The sequence below is a fragment of the Dermacentor albipictus genome, chromosome 9 (assembly GCF_038994185.2).
Source record: "Dermacentor albipictus isolate Rhodes 1998 colony chromosome 9, USDA_Dalb.pri_finalv2, whole genome shotgun sequence".
Taxonomy (NCBI): domain Eukaryota; kingdom Metazoa; phylum Arthropoda; class Arachnida; order Ixodida; family Ixodidae; genus Dermacentor; species Dermacentor albipictus.
Genome location: NC_091829.1, coordinates 17,399,825 through 17,418,982, shown reverse-complemented (window position 1 = coordinate 17,418,982; position 19,158 = coordinate 17,399,825). Strand labels below are relative to the sequence as shown.

The 19,158-nt window shown below is 47.8% G+C and overlaps 1 protein-coding gene across 3 annotated transcripts in view; it reads right to left on the bottom strand.

Annotated features, from left to right (window-relative positions):
- The window catches only part of LOC135903718 (uncharacterized), a 290,426-nt gene that overhangs the window by 245,180 nt on the left and 26,088 nt on the right, over positions 1 to 19,158 (bottom strand). The window contains exon 1 of one of the 3 annotated variants that reach the window (XM_070525030.1): positions 5,798 to 5,904. The exons of the other annotated variants lie outside the window; for them this stretch is intronic. The gene's annotated coding sequence lies outside the window, so the exon portion shown is untranslated. Of the gene's footprint in view, positions 1 to 5,797; positions 5,905 to 19,158 lie in introns of those variants that run through there. 3 annotated transcript variants of the gene reach the window in all.

The window sequence follows — 19,158 nt, the reverse complement described above, 5'->3', positions numbered from 1 at the left end:
TCGCATTTCTCGTTTAATCATCTGTTGCGCAGTTTGCTATACGCGCCTCGTAATACAGCGACCTGGGCCTCTAAAAGGCTGCACAGCTATCGGCTAGCGTGAAGCCACCCAGAAGAACCCGGCAGAGAAAGCGAACCGGGTTCGGACATATTGCTAAACTTTCCCGTGAGACCAAGCTACGACTGACGTCAATCCCCTTTTTGTATGCCATACCTGCCGCAGAGGTGGAACGGGATTCTTCGATCGTTCCGTCTCTGCATGCATGCCAGTGCGGTATGCGTAAGTTCTGTACGTGGCAGTGGAACACGATAGCCCACGCAGAGGTGCCACTGAACCGCTGCGACTCCAAGCAGCCGCCGAGCCCTCGAACGAGCACCCACTTTACAATGCAGTCGAGTCTGGGAAGCTACAGTTAAACGACGAGGTATAAACCGCTGCGTTAACTACACCTCTTTCGCAAGCGCGCGTATCAAGTACAAGTACTTAACAATTCATTGCGCTTTACGTCGCAACCTCTTATCTGTAGGCAAGAAGCGCTCTTGTAGCCAAAGTTTCACGGCGCTAAGTTTCTGAGGAAAGCAAGAGACAGGACCGAGCGAGAAATCGCAGAACTTTTTTTTTCTTTTAAATTAAAAGATCGGCGGACAACTGCGTCAGCAAGCAATCCATATTTTTGAATGACGCTGAGATCGAGTTTCTTGAAGGTTTTGTTTAGGTCTTAAGTGTTTCACCTCCTTTTAATGGCATGACATGACATGGCATGGCATGGCAAGAACTTTATTTTGGTCCAGAGAAACTAGGGCCCGATGGCAAAAGCCCCCAGGCTAAGTCGGTGGCTCCGCCCACGTAGGCACCGGTAGGCCAAAGGCTTTACCGACGTCGTGAGGTCTCCGGACGGCCAGGAGTTGATTTTGGAGGACTTCGCTGGATATATGCGGCGACTCCAGTCCTCCTCACTGTTCAGATCCGAAGCCCTTTGGTTTGGGCATAGCCAGAACATATGATCAAATAGACACGGAGTGTGGCCACAACTTTTACATTCCGCGGGAACATCCTGGTCAATTTTGTTAAGCACGAAAGGTGTGGTATAAGATTGAGTTTGAATCATTGTTAATGTGACTGCCTGAGCTCGGTTCAGCTTCTGATGGGGGGGGGGGGGGGGGGGGACCCCTGCCGTCCCTATAGTGTGATGTGATATCGTGAGGAGAAGGAAAAGAGATAAGTAGAAGGCAGGGAGGTTAACCACAATAACGTCCGGTTGGCTACCCTACACCGGGGAAATGGGAAAGGGAGAAAACAAAGATAACAGGGAGAGAGAGGAGGGAAGGAAAGAAGGAAATTACGGTGAGTTCATTGACGTGTGTGGTCTTACAGAAATTGCATTATTAGTACTAAGTGGGCCTTTGTAGGAGCCGCAGTCATCCTGGAGCAGTTCCTGATCTGATGCGCGGCATGTGAGATCTCGCTCAGCAGAGTGAGCATGCTCGTTAGGGTTGCAGCCATTGGGGCTGACCATGTGGCCCTGATGAGCCGGAAACTCGACTAGATGTGAGCTATCCAGTTGCTCGTAATTATGAGTATTAAGATTGTGTATAAGTAACTTGTGTGCTCCCATTGATACGAAGCCGGCTGAGTAGTTCCTTATAGCTGAACGGGAATCGGAGAAAATCGTGGAGCTTCTCCTCATTGCAATTGCAAGTGCTATGCTTGCTTCTTTGGCGACATGAATTGAGGTCGTTCTTAGTGACGACGCGCTTATTAATTTACCGTTCTCATCGACCACAGCAATAGTGTAGCGGTTGCCTGATCCATAACTAGTTGAATCGACATAAAGAGCTGAGCGTTGTTGTTGGTGCAGTTTGCCCAGAATGCATTTGGTCCTGGCGTCCCTTCTGCCCTTGTTGTGGACAGGATGGATATTTCTAGGTATGGGGTCAACAAGTAATAGTGTGTCCACCTGCTTGGGTAGTTTGAACTTAGAGACGTCTCCTCCTCGAGGCAGTATTCCGACTTCATCTAGAATTTCGCACCCTGGCTTAGTGTTGGAGAGTCTTGCAATTTGTGACATCAAATGCGCCTCAATGAGCTCATCTATAGTGTTATGAAGTCCTAACTTGTTGAGGAGTTTGCTACTCGTTCCGTGCGGGAGTCCCAGAGCCCTTTTGAGTCCGGAGCGTATAAGTGTGCTTAGCTTAGCCTTCTCTCATTTCCCCCCGTTCAGGTATGATGCAATGTACGTAACATGACTGATGAAGAACGCCTGATATGCTCTGATAAGATTGTCCTCCTTGAGGCCTGCATTTCGATTTTGACACCCTGCCCAGGAGCCTTAATGTACTGTTGGCCGGCCCTGTGAGACGGTTTAGGGCCGTGGCATTAGAGCTCCTTGCGTCAATGAGAAGACCAAGAATTTTAATTGTGTCTACTCTGGGTATGACCCGTCCGGTGTTGTTTATGATTTTAATCGGCGGAGTTTCTAAAGGCGCAAGGTTCCTAACACCTTGTCTCTGCTGTCTAAAAAGCAGCAGCTCAGATTTACTTGGTGATAGCCTGAGTCCGGTGCCCTTAAGGAAAGATGCTATGTTGTTTACAGCTGCCTGTAGTGTCTGCTCTAGTGCTGCGAGTGACCCCCTGGGGACCTACACTGTGATATCGTCAGCGTATATGACGTGCTCCAAGCTCGGCATTTTGGACAATTCCTTCACAGAAGCATGCTTAACCCTAGTGTGTGGACACCTTGTTCTGTGCGCGTGTTCCTTGTTTTCATTGTATTTTTTTCTGCATGGTGACTTCGCCGTAGCCCTAAGCATTGAGATGCGTGGTGATACTAAATGTATCGATAAACATATCTTGTTCTTACTGTTTCTGTGGACTTGGCGATGCGTTACTGAACGTTTGCGGCTATCTTGTTCTTGGCTGGTCATGTGTGACCATATATGTGTTAACTGCGGCGTTACATGGCAAGCCTTTTGCGCATAAATAGGCCGCTTTCGGCGCAAATAAAACCAGTTGTTATAAGTCAGTGCTTGTGATGTCGTTTGTGTTTCTTTTTCTCCGTCCCAGCCGCGCTGTGCCTTTTGAATAGCCATGAACTAACTTGCCCAAATCACAGTTATACTCAGATTATATTTTTTTTGCATTCCGCCCAATTACGTAATTATTCTTAATTAATCAATCAATTTCGCAATTTAGTATATTAAAAGTGTCAATGAGAAAATTGTACAGCAACACGAAAGAACTCCCTATACAGCTTTTTGTTGCTCAGTGCGTGCTACATAAAAGTGTTTTCTCTGAGTGTGAAAGAAACTCGCGAATACACGCGGCCAGACGCGCGGCAATTTTAGAAGTTAGATCGCAGCGGTATTCCGGCAGTAGAGCGTCCGCCTCGTATGCGCGAGGCACTGAGTTCAAACGCCGGTGCCACCTGAAACCCACGGGCTTTCTTCTAGTTGGTAGAGATGTTCCCTGGCCTGGTGCTTGGCTCTCGTTAGGGCTCACAACTCGAATAGGGGGACCGATGGATGTTTGACGAGTTGTCTCTGGGCGATTGGTTGTCCAACCACAGACGTTGAAGAGCATCCGCCGCGGCAGCGGGAGGCAAGTGGTGCCGCCGGGCGCCTGCTGGAAAAATAGGTACAATGCGCTCCCGGACCTTGTGCTCAGCCATTGTGGGACCCTAGCGCTTGAAAAGGTGTGTTTGTCTTCCACCGCGAAGGCGCTCCCACCTCAATACGTGCATTCGGGGCGCCTCATGGCAAATGACCGCCAGGGGAGCGCGCCCTTCCATATTTTTGCGCTCACGAGGGTCTCGACGGGAATTTGGGGCGCAGGTTCCTTTCTCGGCGGCGGTGGGAATCGGACCCACAACCTACCGCAGCCGAGGCGGGCGCTCTAAAAAATCTATGTATGTATGTATGTATGTATGTATGTATGTATGTATGTATGTATGTATGTATGTATGTATGTATGTATGTATGTATGTATGTATGTATGTATGTATGTATGTATGTATGTATGTATGTATGTATGTATGTATGTATGTGTCTTCTAAGCTCGCCTATCCACTCTCTACCAGTACCTCGTGACCAGCTTCATACACACACGTTTGTTCACTTCGATACTCCTAATGATAACGTGCTAATAATAATAATAAAGCACGCCAAGTGGTTCGATGTGCGGAGTATTACACATTCAGAAGCTTCACTGGAGACAGAGTTCCGACAATACCTGCGGCCATTTGCATATTGGCCAGCCTCTGTGTAGAGGGCTACGGTCGGCGACAACGTATGAATTACAAACAAGCTCCTCCCACAAACACGCAGTGCACGTGCCCTTCGCCCCAGAAAGAGAGCCGAGCGAGGTGGAGTCCGCTCACAGCCTAATGACTTTGTTCCGCTAAAGTAAATGCTAATCTAGTTGCAAAATAAAAGCTCGTTGTTTCAAGGCTGCATTACAACCTCTGGCTGAGCACTGATATCAGGATCACCCACAATATTTGCCCTGGACGTTCAGGTTTCATCCAGAAACGTGCGACACAAAGAGAGATCTGTATTGAAAAAAAAAACGAGTTTTATACACGCGAAACCGCATGACCTAGGGTAAACAGGCGCACTTCTAATCGCCCGGTGCATCTACGCAAATTGCGGACAGCGTGCACATAACTTTTTATTCGTAGGTTGTCACCGACTGCAGAACGGTACTGCTGAGAGCTCTTCAGCGCCGTCTACAGCAAAAGTGCAGCTGTTTCCGTTGCTTCTGAGCATGTGGCACCAAGCGGGTGGGCCGTGCTAGTCATGTGTCCAAGCATCGTTCCTGCACCTAATATGGGGTTTTACATGCCCAAACCACTTTCTGAATATGAGGCACGCCGTAGTGGAGAACTCCGGAAATTTCGACTACGTGCACCTAAAGCTAAGTACCAAGACCACGTTCTTTAACGTGCACCTAAATCTAAGTCAACCGTTGTTTCCGCATTTCGGCCCCATCGGAATGCGGCCGCCGTGGCCGGGATCCGATCCCCCGACCTCGTGCTCAGCAGCCCAACACCATAGCCACAGAGCAACCACGACGGGTGCACTTCGTGTCTCGTTTCTTTTGCTAACCTCTACCGACAGCGCAGCTGCTTAGTGACGTCATATTGTCTTGGGTCAGCTTATGTGGTGCCTAGTTCGGACCGCACATCCTGCACCATTTCCGAGCCCTTAACTGCCATGAACGCCTCATCAGCCCCGGTTTACTGCAGCGTTTGACTAAACGTTGTGCGCTACATAGTTCTTACCCATACAAAAACCTTTATAGAAAGTCTATAGACAGTCTATAGAGAGTCTATAGATGTAGATCTATAGACGGCCTATAGACTTTCTATAAAAAATTTGTAAGGGTAGTTCACTCCAGTGACTCACGACGCGTGCGCGTGGTGAGTTCTCAGCTCGAGTTCTCAGCTCTCAAAGTTCTCAGCTCGAGAACTTTGTGCAGGAGCAAAAGCCACAATTGCGTTTCGCAAATACCAGGGGGAAAAAATTAAATTCTGTCATTTTACGTGCCAAAACCACCATCTGATTATGAGGCACACCGTAGTGGGGTACTACGAATTAATTTAGACCCCGTGGGGTCCCTCGAAGTGCGCCCAATGCACGGGCGTTATAGCATTTCGACCCCCCCGCCCCCAGCGAAACGCGGAGGCCGCGTGTGGGATTCGATCCCGTGACCTCGGACTCAGCAGCGAAAAGCCATCTTCAACACGCCACCCCGGCGTTTCGCAAATAACTGGAAAAAAGGATCATCCTAAACTACTCACCAATCAGAAAGAAGCAAGTGACGTCGTCAGATATATGTAAGAGAGACTGCAGAGGACCCTTCCTCTCTGCTGCGAATGACGTCACCATGCACAGAAGATCCAGACTGCTGCGGAACGAGAAGAAACGGCTCTAAATCATGGACACAGCAGCAATATGTAAATGAGGGGACCTGAACTTTGTGGACAGCATGTGTTGCGTTTCGATGCACCGTTCTCTAAAACTATAAAGGAGATTGAGAGAGAGAGATGAAGAGGAAAGGGAGGGAGGTTTTACATGGAGGTCACATTAGTCTGCGGTTTAGTTTAGTTTACACGGACAGATATCAGGAACGTTTGTTGCATAATTTTACATCGAAGCCTTCCTCGCGAATCTTCCCAGACTTTCCTGACCGTGTCTGCTGGGTCCTGGTGCTGTTTCGCCGAATAGGCCGGACTTTAAAAAAGAAGAAGAAAAAGAAAACTGAATTACGTGCTCGATGGTAGGATCGAACATCGCTCCCCCGGCACAGCCTGCCCGGTGCTCTAACCAACACGCCACAATATGTTTCCTTATTTATTCGCATTAGGCCACGGTCACACGTGCACATGTCCAACGTGCCCAACGCGAGCTACAGCTCTTTCACATGAACTGTGCGTGCGCCGCATTGCTGAGCACAGATGCTCGAGAGCGCATGCGCGCGTCCCGGTTAATTACGCCAGATGCAGACACGAAATGCGCAACAATTTTATAGCATTTCATGAAGTGCTTCGGAAAAGCTTCGCCTCACGTTGATTCCAAGATGCGCGTTGGATATGCATCGTTTATTTTTCGTTGCTTCGCTCACAGTTTCTTTTTTTCCTTTGCCTGAACATTCTTTAATTCACCTATGGTAGAGAGCAAAGTTTCATTCTGAATGACTCGCCGTTCGAAGGCTGTTTATACCGAGACTCGAGCGCGGCGGCGCTAAACCTTTCAATCGCTTTCAATGCCTTCGGGCGAAACTGCCACTTATGGACGCAGAAAGTTGGGCTAGTTGGTGTCGATGCAATTACCTAGAACACACAGCACCCATAACCGAGGAGCAACCATGCAAAAAGGATGGCGAAGAGGCTGCTTTGTTCACAGTAAATGAATTTAGCGTCGATTTTTTTTTCATTATTATCTTTTCTTTCCTTCTAAATTTCACGTACACATCTCGTTATCGTCCGCCCCCCTCCCACCGTCTCCAAAACGTTTTCCTCGTTTCTTCCTCGCCCTCTCACGCGCACACCCATCTAACGCATGTCACCTTCACCGGCCACATAATAAATCTAGCATAAGCGTTCGCTTTGCGTGCGCCATTCACGCCCGCCCTGTAGAAAAAGCTGCCTCCTCTTCGGCCACCTTGACCGCACGCGCAGCGCACACCTCTGAGAAAGAAAGAAAGAAATCGCACCGACTGGAACCGCCAGCCACGCGATGGCGTCACGGTTGCACGGTGGCGTCCAGTATGCGTGCGCGAGTACGGCATGTCCTGTACACGGTTTTAACGCGAAAGCATTAAGAGGAAGCTTTAAACGTTAACAAAGATAGGAGAGAGAGAGCAAGGACAGGAAAGGCAGGGAGGTCAACCAGAAGAGTATCCGGTTTGCTACCCTACACTGGGGGTGGGGGAAAGGGGAATAGAAAAAGGAGAAAGGGAGAGAGTGAGCACTGAGTGCGTGTGGGCGGGACACTATGCACAGGGACACTATAAACGGTCGCTTAAACCGGTGTACCTCAAGTAGTGCAGTAATGCACGATTTGCGTTTCGTGCCAGTGACGGGTGTGGCCACGGTGCGAGTATCTTTGACTCGGTGAAAGGTCGTAAGTCTAGTCGGTGCAAAGTTTCCTGCAGAGAGAGGCGTTGTACATCGTAGCGGGGGCAGGTACGCAATAGGTGCTCGAAACGAAACAAAGATAGGAGAACCCATTAAGCTCGGGTGTTCCTATCTAAATGCAATGCAAAAGGAGACTGCGTCTTTCTCGGCAACCCCTGCACCAAATTTGACGAGGTTTGTTGCACTTAAAAGAAAAACTTAAAATCTAGTGACTGTTGGTTTCTAATTTATGATTTAGATCGTCAATATTTTATTAAAGATTGGCGAAAATTTTTTTAAGAAAACGAAACTATCAAGTTTACAACTCTGTAACTCAGCAATGAAGAATGATATCACAATTCCGTAAATTGCATCTAATAGTACCTCTAAAGCGTATCAAATTGACCTGTTACACATAAATCGTAAAAAATTTACTAATATGGAAATACGGCTTTTGCAGAACCCTTATACACAACGTACCAAACTCACGTAAGATATTAATTGACATATCAAATTTGTCCGCTTTGAACGATCTAATGGTTGCCGTTTACAGAACTGCGATATCTGTTCTTGATGCAGAGCTATTAATTTGTAAACTTCGTGCTTCTGTATTTTCGAACGTCCAAATTTTTGAAATTTATTTTCACAATATTCAGGCCCTGAATCGAAATTCCGCTTCCAATAGTCACTACAATTTAACTTTCTCTCTCAAATGCAACAAATTTCATTAAAATCGGTCCAGGGTTACCTGAGCAAAGCGTTTTTGCGTTTTACATGTTTTTGAATAGGCCGCGTTGGAGTTGGGCCCGAGCTCAAGCTTTCTCTTAAAGAGCCCCGTATCACAGAAAAAAATCCGGTGTCGGCGTCCGCGGAGTTGTCCATGAGCGGCAATTCCCGTATATATGTACTTAGGTATGTGTATATGCCACGCCTCGCTATACGACATGCGTTATATGTGGGTTATACTGACACACCATTCTATCGCTAAAGTTGCTCGTAGACCTTGTCTTACATTCTGGAGAAAGTTTTTTTTCTTCCGAATTTTGAGAATATAATATTTGGGGTTTTACGTGCCAAAACCACTTTCTGATTATGAGGCACGCCGTAGTGGAGGACTCCGGAAATTTTGACCACCTGGGGTTCTTTAACGTGCACCTAAATCTAAGCACACGGGTGTTTTCGCATTTCGCCCCCATCGAAATGCGGCCGCCGTGGCCGGGATTCGATCCCGCGACCTCGTGCTCACCAGCCCAAGGAATTTTTGAGAATGACAGCTGACAAATTATACATGTCACGAAACGAAACACCTACAGCGCATGCCTCTTGTGTTAAATCATCTCAGACTTAAATATTAAAAGAGCGAAACAGTAACAGACACCTGAAAATGATGCAATTTTCTTGGCGGGGATTTGCACAACTTCCGGGATCGGCCAACGCAACAGGCCGGGTTTCTACCAGAAAACTCACCTTCGTGCGTATAGCGTTCACCGCCAGCGTTTCCCGGTAAAAAATTACGGTTGCATAACATTACGGTTGCGTAAACATTACGGTTGCGTAAAGATTTCGGTTACATAAGCTGCAGTTGGCGGGAAGCGTGTGAAGCAGTCGGGGATCTTTGAATGCTGTCGCGTTCCACTCTTAAAGGCGAAGCTTAAGCGTCCTCTAAGTTTTCTTTAAAGCGAAAGCTTTACTGGCCGCGACCTTGCGATTTCGCCGTGGCGGTGCTCCGAGGAGGCACATAATGTCACAACGCGCGCCTCGCCGCGGATATTTCTCTCTCTCTCTATCTCGCTCCCTAGTCACTACTACTGCGCCACTAGTAGCACCGATCCACAGGTGTTCCGCCGCTGCGCAGCGCATAGAGTTTCCTACAAAATTACTAGAGGGAACTCCGGCGCTAGTGTCTACGTGAGCTACAATGGGAGCGGTTGTCCCAGCATGGGAATTATGGGAAGTACATGGATTTGCCTAAACTTCGTCTTTTTGACTTCAAACGGCTTTCTGACTTTGTAAACTCGTCATTTTCAACAGTTTATTGCGTAATAAATAATTAAATAAACATCATTAAAATTGCCCGACGGCAGGATTCGAACACAGGGACTCTAGTACAGAAGCCTGATATTGAAACCATTAAGCCACGAATGCATGTATCGACAAGCGAATGAAACGCACTTATGAACTTATCGCGGGCATGCCAGTGCTTTGAGACGCTTGGCGCGTTTCGATTTGGGCACATAGACAAGCTTAATCGTTGCAATTAATAGCAATTGTACGCGTTCCCTGCGTCTTCTGCACTTCGAAGAATACAGATTGCGCTGAAATATACGACAATAAGATTTATATAGCGTAATATACAAAGCCACAAGAACGTTTGAATCCATAAGCACGAAGATCAGACAAATCCATGTACTTCCCATCATTCCCATGGTAGGACAACGACTGCAGCGCCAGAGTTCCCTCTAGTAATTTTGTAGGAAACTCTATGGCGCAGCGCCGCGCCTCTCCGGCACCGCCGTTTGGTATGCCGTCACGCCGCGTTCCTCGTCGTTGCGCTCGTCTCCGCTCGCTTCGCCAGCTGTGTCGCATGCCTGATAACATGTCGGAGGATTGGAAAGGAGAGCTCGCGTGCGCCGCAACCACAGTTGAGGTGGCAGTATGGACGGCGACCAGGCACGTACCCAGGGGGGGGGGCCCGGGGGGGCCCGGGCCCCCCCCCCCCCCCGAAATCAAGTGGCATACCCCCCCCCCCCCTCCCCACCCACGCCACCACTCCTCACACATTCCTAAAGCGCCGCCAGATTAATGTTGAGACTTGGCAGCTGTTCATCGGTCAGCCTTATGCTGCCTTTTTCACTCCTTTTAGATGGCGGTAGTTATCGGCATTTCTTGTAATATGAAGGACAGTTTTCTCATAGATTCCGCACCCGTGCGATTAACTCGAGATGCGCTCAGTTGTCACCATCTATTCAACCGTCACGCGCATAGCTGTTGCTTTTGTTAGTTCAACCTTCTCTGTTTAGGCTGATTCTGGGACCAGGAGAGGGATGCGGCTGTTACTCAGCTGGTCTGTACTCTCATGGAACGAGTTGCGGCCGGAGAAAACACCAATGGCGTTTAACTTTTTCCTTTGCTTCATTATTTCCTTGAGTTACGGCTCGCCGCGACGCTCACAGATGCCCGGAACCATATACACGTGATATGGGTTAGATAAGGTGGGAAATAAAATGATGTGAAAGAGCGTCCATCATGAAACCCTGCAATAACCCTTAAACCCATAAGCAAGATGACTGTCGCCAGTTACCTCGTCTGTTTTTCCTTAATTGTATAGCACTTTTCGTGCAAAATTGGAAACCGGAAACAAAACTCGCAAGGAGTTGAGAAATTAAGCGATCTACTAAGGGAGAGAGCCAACACAACAACCAAACTGCAAGCAAAAGCGAATAATAAAAATGTTAACCGTTGTTTATGAGAATATTTATGGATCAACATCTTTTTATTTAAGAAGGAAGCAGAGAAAACGCCGCCGGAAGTGGAGAATAATTACTTGCTTTGAATGACGCTTCTACAGTTATCGGTCGAACCACCTCACGTTGCCACTTCTCTGCTGTGCTTATGTGGGTGTTTTTCTAACCTTTCTCTGTGAGCGCAGTACGTCTAAAATCGCAGAGTCCTGCGCTCTACGTGGTTGTATGGGACTGGCGGCCGCACAGCGTTACGCAATTCGCGGAACTGTCAAAACTGATCCACAAGGCGAAAATAACTGATATTCGAAACTATAACATGGGAAAGACTGAAGAAGCCGTAAAAAAAATGAACGCAGCCTGAAATCAGTAAAAAAGAAACCTGGCATACAACAAACCATGATGTATGCACTAAAAGATAAGAGGGATAATATCATAAGCAATCTCGAAGATACAGTAAAAGCAGTGGAAAAATTCTAAGCTGACCTGTATACAGTACCCAGAGGAGTCACGATACCTCACTTAGATACAGTAATGAACAGGATACAGAAACTCTCCTATAACTAGCGATGAGGTCAGAAGGGCGCTGCAAGACATGAAACGATGAAGAGCGGGAGGAGAAGGTGGAATAACAGTCCATTTAATCAAAGATGGAGGAGAAATAATGCTTAGAAAACTGGCGGCTCTTTATACGAAGCGTATATCGACTGCAAGGGTCCCAGAAAACTGGAAGAATGCAGACATTATACTAATCCACAAAAAAAGGAGACGTTAAAGCATTGAAAAATTATAGGACCATTAGCTTGCTCCCAGTATTATATAAGATATTTACCAAAATAATCTCCAATAGAATAAGGGCAACACTGGATTTTGTCAACCAAGGGAAATGGCTGACTTCAGGAAGAGATACCTTACAATGGATCACATCCATGTCATCGATCAGGTTATCGCGAAATCTGCAGAGTACAATAAGCCTCTCTATGTGGCTTATATAGATTACGAAAATGCATTTGATTCAGTAGAGATACTAGCAGTCTAGAGGCACTACGTAATCAAGGAGTACAGAACGCTTACGTAAAAAGCTTGAAAAATATTTCTACATGCGTGTGGTATTTGTTTGTTTGAACGAGGTGCGTGGGCGCCATCACTCCAGAAAAGAGGAGGAAGAATGAACTGGGCTCGCGCTGTGAATCTAACCGGTCAGCTCTGCAACCGTTGTTGTAAATATAATCTGTAAATAGTTTCTCGTCTTACTGGCTCGTCCTTCGCGTAAGAATATGTAAAGAGGTTCTACAGCTACCTTAATTCTACACAAGAAAAGCAGGGAGATACCTATAGGGAAATGGGTCTGACAGGGAGACACAATTTCTCCAAAGCTATTCACTGCGTGCTTAGAAGAAGTCAAGCTATTAAACTGGGAAGGCTTAGGAGTAAAGATCGACGGCAAATATCTCAGCAACCTTCGGTTTGCCGATGACATTGTTCTATTCAACAACAATGCAGACAAGTTACAACAAATGATTGGAGACCTTAACAGAGAGAGTGTAAGAGTGGGGTTGAATATTATTATGCAGAAGATGACGATAATGATAAATAGCCGGGCAAAGGAACAAGAGATCAGGATCGCCAGTCGGCCACTAGAGACTGTGAAGGAGTGCGTGTACCTAGGTCAATTAATAATAGGGAACTTTGATCATGAGAAGGAAATTCACAGAAGAATAAAAATAGGTTGGATCGCATACGGCAGACATTACCAGCTCCTGACTGGAAGCTTACCATTATTATTGAAAAGTAAGGTGTGCAATCAGTGCATTTTGCCAGTGCTGACATATGGGGCAGAGACTTGAGAATGAGTTAAGGACCGCGCCAAGAACGATCGAACGAAGATTGCTAGGCATAACGTTAAGAGAGAGAAAGAGAGCGGTTTGGATCAGAGAGCGAACGGGTATAGACGATATTCTAATTGACATCGAGAGGACAAACTGTGGCTGGGCAGGTCATGCAATGCGCCGATTAGATAACCGTTGAACCATTAGGGTTACAGAATGGGTACCAAGAGAAGGAAAACGCAATCGAGGACGACAAAACACTCAGTGGAGCGATGAAATTAGGAAATTCGCGGGCGCGAGTTGGAATCGGTTGGCGCAGGCCAGGGGTAAACGGAGATCGCAGGGAGAGGCCTTCGTCCTGCAGTGGACATAAAACAGGATGATGATGATGATGATGATGATGATGATGATGATGATGATGATGATGATGATGATGATGATGATGATGATGATGATGATGATGATGATGGAGGTGGTGGGCCCCCCCCCCGAAAAAAAATCCTGGGTACGTGCCTGACGGCGACAATTCTGACAAGCAGGAGGAGGCCTGGAATCAACATCGGAACGAGATGAAGAGGAAACGAATTGCCCACGAAACAGACGAACAGCGCGCCGAACGACTGCCTAAACGCCGCAACATAGCTAGACAACCGGACTAACCTGGACTTGCAATCAAGATTAACCAAGGCTAACCATGCCATGCCTTAGATTTCGCTACGTATATCCTCGCATAGCCGAGCAAAGCCACGGCCAAGCTTTTTTTTTTTTTTTCTGAGAGCTTTTCTAGGCGATTCCTCCCGTACTTGGCTGACCATGACGGCGGCTACCGCTGCTTCGGCTGCCTTGCTTAAAGGGGACAGGACTAACTATCCTGCTGCCGAATAGCTTACACGCAGAAAAGTAGCAATGAAAGAAACGCTCGCCCGAAGGGGTCGGGGGGGGGGGGGGGGGAGGGGTGTCATATACGTCTGAAAGACACCCGGAAATTGTCGATATCCTCGCCTTCCACGACTACGCCTGGGGGGGGGGGGTGCAGAGGGGGGAGAAGGCCTATAGGCCCCGGGTGACAGACGACCTAGCTACGCCACTGGCTGCGAATCTGCGAAGGAGATGCGTTTACGAGAGCCCCACCGAGGCGGCCTTGAGGTGGGTCGACGACCTTGTAACGAAGGGCGACAATTCGAATTGGTTAGCTCTTGGCTGCGCCTCTTCCGTCACCCACGCGATTAGCACGCTGGCTCCGTCGATTTGACGACGGGACACGTACGGAGCTCACCAACTCGCGGTGGAATGATCCGGCGAGAAGGGCGGCACAGGCGTGAAGGGAGCTTTCCGCGGACCGCCCAAGGTTGCGCCGCGGTGAGAATAGACCACCTCTGCGCTGACGTTCGGAAACCCGTGCGATTCAGCACGCGGCTGGCGGCAGGTTGCGCAGCGTGACAGGAGACGGGCGCTGGTGCTGTGCTACCTCCAGCGCTGCGCGGTCCCGTGGCAACACTGACGACAGTGGCAACAGTGAACCTGGCACTGCGTGGAAGTCCACTTATCGAACCGAATTGCCAAAGCTTTTTTTTTTTTTCGTCCCTAAGCGTACTTTAGCGCCAGGCCGCATTCCCTAATCATACGTCCGGCATAGGGATTGGCTGGCATTCGCTCTTGCGAACAATTCTATCGTAAGAGCTTTCTTCGTGAATAGGAGCTGTGACGTTTAGAAATGTGCACGGTTGGCTACGAGGGACGCCGTAGTGGTGGATCTCCGGATTAGTTTCGATCGCCTCAGATTATCTTTCACCTGCGCGCGAAGCACGGTAGACGAGTGTTTCCGCCCTTATCGGAATGCGGTGGCCTGGAACCGAACCCGCAACCTCGTGCTTAGATAGGAGGTCGGTTTTCAGTGTTATTCATGGGAAACTCTAAACAACATACACTCACGGGAACGAAGCCTACCGGACAATCTCGCACCCTCTGTCCGCTTCCTTTCTGTCAGACCGTGTAGCTTCGCGCTTCCCATGTTGCAGTATACAGTATTGCCTTCATTATGGCCATTGGAGAGAGACAAAATGAAAGAAGGAAGAGTAAGGAGGTTAATCACGAGAAATGTGTTTTGATTTGCACATAACCTACACTAGGAGTGGGGCAGGAGAGGTTATAATGATGAGGAAGAACGACAGAGTACACACACACACACACACACACACACACACACACACACACACACACACACACACACACACACACACACACACACAGTCTGCAATGTGAACATTTTGAGAGATTGTCACACAGTCTGTTTTTAGAAAACGTAGTAGCAACTGCTCTTCGATGCTGTTGCCAGAGGACAGCGCCCCAGGATGTTATGATACTCCTCAGGCAGTCGATCGAAATACCTTACTGTGAATTAGTGTCCAAAGGATTGTGCGTATTCTGTGTTCGCGGGAATATGTTTACAATTGCGTTTGCGCAGTGATTTGGTTTACCTGAAGCTCACACGGCCAAGATCGATGCGTGGTGATACAGTGAACATACAGTTTCGCGGTTAGCGTCTTATGTGCGCACAACGCACCGTTTGCGCAGGGACGCGCATTAGAGAACTAGCTTTAACACCGCAGAAGAAAAACAAACAAACATTGGGATCTTTCTTTCACATTTCTTCACTTCGAATACCTGCTGCAGCTTTCGTGCTTGTGACATCAGATAATTAATAGCTCGAGAACTCAGTTTGCCGTGCGCTGCTTTGGGAATATTATCCTGATTTTTATTTCTGTATATAAATATAAATGTGTTATAAACCGAACATAAATGTGTTACGTCAAGAAAGAAATATGGCTTAGAAAAGCGTCAAACGCATCGGATGCAAAAGGAAAGTCGGCTTCTGTCTCACTGCTGAATCGCCCATCGAGAGTAGCGAGATACTAAATAGGGTTCCTCCGTGATTTAGGCTGTACACGCCTCGGCACTCAGTACAACGTGGGTTCGAAGTATACTCGAGTTTTATACAGAGTGAATCCCAATGAGATTGCACTTTCCGGCTTGGTCACTCGCCTCGCGTGCTCTGTGCTTTCTGGGTAGACCGTCACTATACGTGAACACAAACGAACGGAGCCCTTACATTGAGCCTATGAGATAGAGCCGGCGTCTCCGCGTCTTCAATGAGTGTTACACAATGTCCTCCGAGACTCGGAAGGGTCTGCGCGCCGCCCCCGATCTCGGAGGTTATTGTGAACAACACGCGGTCGCTGTAGGGCCTGCGACGCACTTTCAGGAGGAACGTAACTACTTTCTCGTCTTCCCGAGTGGCGGAGGCCGTTTGAAAGAAGCAGGAAAGGTTAAAGCGATATCGGCGGCCGGGGTTCACTATACGCCGTCGCCGATTTGTATGCGGCACGCTCTCCATAAGCTCGAGTTCGTTTTCCTCCAGAAACCGCAGCTGCGTGCCACGATGTTGTTAACGCAAAGACGAAATAAATATAACAAAAGAGAGAAATAAAAAAAGAGTGGGTTTCGTCTGCCTTATTTCGCGCCGTCTCCGCGTCCTTCTTTTAGACTCCCTCATGCTTCGGCCGTCGAGAGTCTCCAAGAATCGGAGAGATATTCTAAAGAGGAACAAAAAAAAAGAAGAGGACTGCGCGGAAAGCCAAGCGATCTCGAGGAGGAATATGCTACTCAGGCGACGATAGCTTTGCTGCGGCTTACGTGCGGTCAGCGCGGTGTGCCTCGTAATGACGTCTTTGGAAGTAGCGGAAAGAGCCGGGAGAAAAGGGGGGGAGGGGGAGGGGGGATGGAAGTGCGGGAAGTCTGGGTCCATTCCAGTCCTGGAGCGCTGCTGCTGCTGCTTTCCGTTGTGAGGTGCGTGCCACCGGAGGAAGTTATGGCTTTCGCGGTATCCGGTTATACTACACCCGATTAATGGGTCTTTCGCACGAACTCCCGCTAGTTAGTGGGCAGGGTGCAACCTTTCTATATATATATTGCGCGTGTGTGACGGACACCCATCGCAACGGAAAGATGGTGTTGCCCCCGCTGTCCTTTACGACAGTCTTGACACGCACGCAGAGACGAGACGCGACCTACAGCGATCGAGGCGCATTTCACTCTTGTTAGCGTAGACAGACTATAGATTGTCCATAGACCTTCACCGGATTACTTTCCTTTCTTACGGACCTTCGACAACATCCCATTCCGTCATGTCGTACACATTTATTACGCGACTTGCTTCTTTCTTTTTTTTGCCGTTTCTGTCTAGTGACACACACACACACACTTCTCTAGGCAAGTCATAGTATTGAGACCCAATACAGTTTTCGAAAAGTGGGGGCATACTCCGACCACTCATTGGCCACCGGAGGTAATTTTAGCCACTGCATGAAAATTATACGAAGACGTGAATTAACATCTATAGCTTAAAGGACATTCTGAGCAAGTCATCATCATCATTACTTGGCTACCGTTAGCTAAAGACTGAGTGTTTTGGGCGCGACCTGGCGACATTGTCTAACAAAACGTTACCAGCACCGCTGCGTATCAAATGCGGCTCCGTTTACCTGCAGTGTGCTTCGGCAAGGAGCTCGACACGAGCTCTTTGCCAAAGGAATCATGTGAGACGTGGCATGTTCCGTCACTAACTAATGGCGAAAGTATTGATTTCCCTTTCTCGTGATGCCTGCAGCCAATGTTTAATTTGTGCTTGTGCTTCGAGCCAGTAATTGAATTTTATCTGTAGAAAAAATTTGCCAGAGACTGCTTACGTTTGGGAATGCGAAAGCAATATGCCGTTTGGAGACCTCGGAAAGCCATGAACGCGCTCATTTTATACACTCATGACGTGGCGCCACCTCCTCCCCATTGGCTGCACCGTAGCGTGCCCAATGACGCATGCACTAGGCCATACCTTTAGTCAGCCAGAACCGTAGAGCCGCCGTGGTGTCTTAGAATTGGACTGTTTACATTTCTAGGAGAGACGTTACAACTTCGCCTAATGAGTTACCTTCAAGAAATAGTTATGTCATCATCTGTCAGAGATCCACCAACGGGCTCCTTGGGGCTTCTTGAAGGAGGTTGTTGAAGCCTTCCACTTTCGAAAGGCTGGCTTTACTATGGGTGACTTTCCCCTGCCTCCCGTAAATACACTTCTGCTGCACTCATAGACACATTGTTCCCTGTTCCCCGTTATCTTGCGCCTTATTTGGAATGTTACTGCCTAGACGCACTAAGCGTGCCCAGGGAATGACCATTCCTCCCGGAATCAAAACTTTTTGTGTCAAAACCTGGTTGAAGAAAAGGGGGTTGTTTCGTGCCGTGGTCGACAAACTGCCGTATGTGCCCACATGCTGAAACAATTGTGACCGCTGTTTTGTAGATTGTAAGGATGCTGTGTTCTTCTGGAACATTCTCCAGAGAACATTTATGAGAGATTTAGGTATCACACCATGCGCAATTCGGTTCCTAGTTACATTTTAAAGGTCCCATGTCACCCACCATATAACATGTTCACGCTACTTGGTCTACATATAGCTTTTGGCGCAGTAGAATGTGTGACGGGTACGCTGAACCAAAGCACTCTGTCGGTTTTTCTTTAAATCTTTTTTTTTTCTTTCCAGGAATATGCTGCCTACGTTAGTAGTGTGTACGCTGCACAGGGAACAGTGCCGGAGTGGATGCCTTTATTGGACGCTTGCCCGTGCTTGCCAGACCCCTGAATGTGCTTTCAGTCACTTAACATTCTGTAGCGCTTTGTTTGTCCCGTGTTGCGGAAAATTCTGCTCTCGAGTAATAATTCAAAAAGAAAAGAGCCACCATGGCATCGGGGAAGCCCGGGTTCGCTTGCCACCCATAACGAAATTTATCATTTTTTATGTTTCAAAGCCATTAATTTTACCTTGTTTGCAAGAACCTCCCGGAGAAACCTGACGTCAATCCAAACATTTTTCTTTAGGTGTTTATAGTCTTTGCGCCGTCGGTCACTTTTGGTACCATCGTTCGCACCGACGGGTTTTCGCGTAATGGGGCATATAATGCGTCTGCATTGAAAATAGTGCACAGATACGCAACACATCTTGAGATGTATATGAAGCTACAAGCTCTCCTGAAGCGGTTAACTGAACGGTGCAAAGCTGTTCATCTTTTGCAACGCGTTTTGCAGCATAGGGATTACGTGTCCGACCGAATTTTTATCTCACGAATTACTAACGCTTCGTTCTTCGCTATGAAAAAAATATTGCGATGAAAAAAATATTACCGCTTTGTCTCCAATCCA